This window comes from Tachyglossus aculeatus, chromosome 22, assembly GCF_015852505.1.
Source record: "Tachyglossus aculeatus isolate mTacAcu1 chromosome 22, mTacAcu1.pri, whole genome shotgun sequence".
Lineage (NCBI taxonomy): Eukaryota > Metazoa > Chordata > Mammalia > Monotremata > Tachyglossidae > Tachyglossus > Tachyglossus aculeatus.
Window position 1 is genome coordinate 22,668,402 of NC_052087.1, and position 5,011 is coordinate 22,673,412.

Here is a 5,011-nt window from a genome sequence, read left to right on the forward strand (position 1 = left end):
AAGGGGATTCTCACCTCATCCATTCTACTGAAGTTACTACAGCAACATGCAGCTGTATTGTCTCCTGCATCTGTGATATATGAATTTATCTACCTTTGGTTTTTGGAATAATTATTTATTGGTCTTGAGGGGGTAAAATGGAACATGCCAAAGATGCTTTTTTAGAAAATATATGAGTTAAGTTGCTATATAATCTAAGTAAGGGACATTCAGGATGCATTTATTATTCTAATAGTTTGTAAAATAATTCTCAGAAACCAGGTCAAGTACAGTGGAGTTGTTATTCTTTACATAAATTACTTTAGTATTAACTGAGATTTTATTATAGCTGATGTTGGGCTCTCTTTAATGCATAGAGATCAGCAGCCCGTGCTTATTTGAACTAATCCTGGGAGCAGATTTCACACCATGAAATCTATCACCACTTTTTGTTTTGTTTTGTTTTTTCCAATTCAGTCTATGTTGGGAGAATGAGTGGCATGGATCTCAACTGTCTATCCACAATAGTGGAAGAGGGCCTGCTTATGTTTTTTCCACAGGCATGGTGAACAATAATGTTGCCAAGAGCAGTGTATAATATTTCTTGAACTAAGGGAAGTATTTTACAGCAGGCTAAGTTCTAGGTAATATAGCAAGGCAGAAGGTTGGTGCATGCCATCATCAAATAGGCTTGTATAGGATGGTAGGGCAGGGTGCTCTGTGTTGCTCCAATTTCCATACATGAATTGCTAAGAACTAAGGAGACTTCACAGCATCAAGTATCCTACCTCCTTATGTCTCAGTTCAATTGCTGACAGGAAGCTTGTGTGGGTGGATTAGAAAATGGCCAAAGACCCTTCAGAAAACATTTTGGGATATGCTTTTCCAATATCTCTTGATGCAAACTATGTTGTTTATTTTGAGTCTGCTGTTTTTTTAAATCACTCAAAATATCCTTTCTACTCAAATTCCTTTAATTCTAAGGAATTAACTGAATAGCTCTAGACCTTAATAAAGAAAGAACACTCAAGATTTAGAAAGTCCATGGTAAATCTGATTTTATCCAGGTGTGTCCCTCTCCCCTTCCTCTCTCCCACCTTAACTGATATTTGAGGGCACAAACTGGTTACTCTGTCTCCCCAGTCCTACCAATGAATCAGGCTTTAAGCTTGCATTCCTCTTGTGATTTCTGATTTTGCAGCCACCCTGCACATATTCTCCTGGCAGATCCAGGGTAAACTTCAGGAAGGATATGCACAAAGAGGGGAAGAAAAGCCACACTAAGTTCAAAACCCCTGATTCTCTCAAAGGCATATACTACCTGGAGGAGGTCTCTGAGGCTGCTCCAAATCCCTGTTGATCCCAGTTTTCCCAAGTCTATGTATTCATGGGACTTTGGATAATTTATCCTCTAACCAGAAGGCACAGTGACTTGCCTGGTCTGGAACTGCATGGGAAATAGAGCAGCAACAACACCTCTATGTCAATGACCTCAAAATCGGCATTTCCATCCCTGACCTCTACCTGCAATTTCGTGTTTCCTACTGCTTTTATTCCCAGTCTTGTTTTGTCTTATGCTGTTGTGTCATATCTGACCGATAGTTAATCCATGGACACATCTCTACCAGAACGCCCCACTCTCCATCTGCAATATTTCCGGTAGCGTTATCCACCGTGGTTAATTGGTAAAAATATGGAAGTATTGCCTTCTTCTGCACAGTAAACTTGTGTCTCCTCCCTCAACTCTCTCCCATGCTGCTGCTGCCCAGCACAGGTGATTTTGATTTGTAGAAGATTGGCTTCCACTTGCTAGCTATTGCCCAAGCTAGAAACGGAATGGGTATGCCTCTGCTTGACTCTTCTTCCAATAGCCAAAACTGGTAGAATACTGGAAACTCTCCAGGTGTGATCCTGAGAGGGGTCGTTCACAGTCCTGTCCCCCAAAAGCTGCTGTTTCTCACAGAAGCACATAAGGCAATATCATGTTCTTAGATAAGCATAAAAGTTTTTCTATGCACTTTCCTCTCACAAACTGGGGATTTTAGTTAGCCTTTTCCTTCCCTTAGTTGCACAGGCCATAATAAAGGCCAATTAGAGAGGGAAGAAAGCTTTTCAGAAAAAAAATAAGATAATAATAATAATTTCTTGGTGAGATTATTCTAATGAGCTGAAGCCAAATCATCTCCCAGAACAGTTTTATAGAAAGGGAGAAAATGGCCAATGGTTATAAGGAAAGCCTTGGAGTCAGCATTTCTCATCTCATGGAGAAAATGGCCTTTAAGCTAGAAATTCTTGAATAAACTCAGCTCTCACAGGAGGCACAAAGGCAGCTTTCTCATGATAGCTCCACTAATCTTCAACTCCAGGGCAACACGACATCATTTTTCATAATAGTACCAGAGAAGTAATAGCTCCATAAGTGATCAAAATCATGTCTGAACCCAGGAAAACTGGGAAGTCATTCATGGACTCAATTTTTCCTTCTGAAGAATCAGGTCTGCTCTATCTACTATGTTTGCTGCACAGGTTGGTCACTAATTTCACTATTGTTAAGTCCAGAAATGTAATTTACCAAAGCGTGATGAGTTTCTGTCTGCTTAAATGGAGCTGTCCATCCATCCAGTGGTTACTCAGGACCCTAGACAATAAGGAACAGCAAAAGTGAATTGCATTCTGGTTACTTGTTCAGTCCTGATGGATTTCCATTTCATTCCCCTTTGCATGGTAAGCATAACTGATTAGCTGACAATTTTCTTTTCTTCATTCACACTTGGCTGAAATTAACAAAGGACATTGAAAGTGCCAGAGACAGAAATAGGGCAGTTTGCCAAAATGGATTAGGATTTTATTGTGGAGTACATTTAGTCTCTCATTCTAGCATGGCAAAAAATTCTGGTGAAAATTTAACATAAATGTTGGATCTCTGGCCAAGAACAAGCTGGTAGCTCCTCTAACCAGTTCACAAAAATCACATTTAAGCATAATTAGAATGCCTGCCTTGCTTCCATAGACCACTTCCCTTGGACAAGACAAAAAAGCCTAGGATTTTTTTTAATGTATTGTGGAGGTCTGATAAAAAACGTACACTGGGTTACTTAAAACAAATGCAGTGATAATGAAAGCCTGAAACTTGATCATAATCTAAGGAATTGACAAAACAGCAACTAAATCACCAGATTTGAAAGATGAGTTGTTTACAAAGAATGATTTAAATGAACCTATTCAAAAAACATTAAAACATTAGGCTCCAATTGTGGGCTGCAGAATAATCATACATCAACACAATTTATTATTGAACGGATGCCTAATATCAAAATTAAATTGAAATCTGGTTTCCCAAGTAAAAGTCCTCAAGGAGAAGTATTTTAGGGAAGGAAAAGGACTATCCAACACCATTATACCTATAAACCTTTTGGTCACACTTTCCGGGGATGACTGGGGGATATTGAAAGTTTAGGGTTGCAGTTATTGCACCGTATTTGCTCATAATGTATGTGGTCCAAGGATGAATTAAGGCCTTGTCAAAATGACCCCATTTCAAGTACTTCTATTCTCCTAGAATAGGCATTAGTTTGTGAAAGAAATGAAAACTAACTTTTATTAAGGTTGCAGTGTTCTACAGTGAATGTATTATTTTATAACTGTTGACCCTAATGCCAAATAATACTATGTTATAGTTTAGTTTGAAGTACAATAAATACAAATACTTTCTTTACAAAGGGACAATATGTTGTCCTGGAAAGCGTTTACTAAAATAATTTTACCCTTTACCAGCAGGTTGGTTGGAAACATGTCTCATATATGTTATTCGCAAATACACGCAGACCCATGCTAAAAGTTTATGTGGCTCTTACATCTCTGACTGGTGACATATAAGTATGATCTAATGGCACTTAATAGAATTAGCTAGCTGAAAGAAAATAAAATTGTTGTTAAGCTCTTGGACTACTCTAAAATTGAATTGATCCAGGGAGCACGTTACAGAACCTATTGGAATAATGCGCTGTGGCATTTTTTTTTAGAAGGATGACACTTTTGACCTGCCCAAAGAATTAGAAATTCTAGAAATTTACTGCCCCTTTCCTCTGTCAGAGAGGTTTGTTTTACCATTTTGAATACAACGAATGACCAGCCTATTTTATTGGTTGCCTAGACTTTCATCTTATATACTAGTTTGCATTTAAATGGTTTTATGCTAGCCAAAGTCTATATGAATCTGAGAAATCTGCTGTTGCTGGAAAGTTACAAATATTTATTAATGTCATCAAGTAACTTGTGAGTTTGTACATTCTGAGTTTATTTTAAAACAGACAAGTCCTTTGAATGTTCTCTTTGCATTCAACACCAGATTTGTGACAGAATGCTTGATAAAAAAATATTTGAAATTTTAGATGTCAGGTTATTACTTTTTCATAAATAAAGGTTATAGTGTCACTTGTCAGAACATATTTCCTATGTAGAATACACATATATGCATTGTGAGAACAAAGATTTGAATTGGATGAAAGAACAGTTAGAAGCCAAAGTCAACCATTTAATTCAAATAAATTCTTACCTGAATGTCCAGGTAACTTAAACCTCTGGCCAATTGTCATTGTTGTAGCATGAAATAATTTTTATTATTATACATCAAAGTATTATATAGTGATAATAACCACCATGTCATGGCTACAGTGATATATGAGAAATATATAGGAATTTGTCAGTTTCAGTCCCTCTCACACAGAGCGGTTGTGAGTTTAAGAAGAAGGGAGAACAAGTGTTTAAGCTCCAGTTTACAAGTGAGGATCCTGAAGCACAGAGAAGTTAATCACTTGCCCAAGGTCACACAGCATGCAAGGGCAAAGCCAAGATTGGAACCCAAGTATTTTATTTCCTAGTTCTCTGCTTTTTCCTCTAGGCCATGCTGCTCTGCAACTGCAGGTTTCCCACCATCTGTTCAATCTAGACTTCTATTCCTCTTTCATTTATTCCCAGGAGTAAAGCTACCCCCATCAACCTCAACTGAAATAGACACCATCAGGTGTGAACT

The 5,011-nt window shown here is 37.8% G+C and overlaps 1 non-coding gene across 1 annotated transcript; it reads right to left on the reverse strand.

Annotated features, from left to right (window-relative positions):
* Positions 1 to 1,762: 1,762 nt before the first annotated feature.
* LOC119944260 lies at positions 1,763 to 1,900 on the reverse strand. Its single transcript, XR_005455756.1, has one exon. It is a non-coding gene; the product is annotated as a small nucleolar RNA SNORA7 (small nucleolar RNA).
* Between the last annotated feature and the right edge of the window lie 3,111 nt (positions 1,901 to 5,011).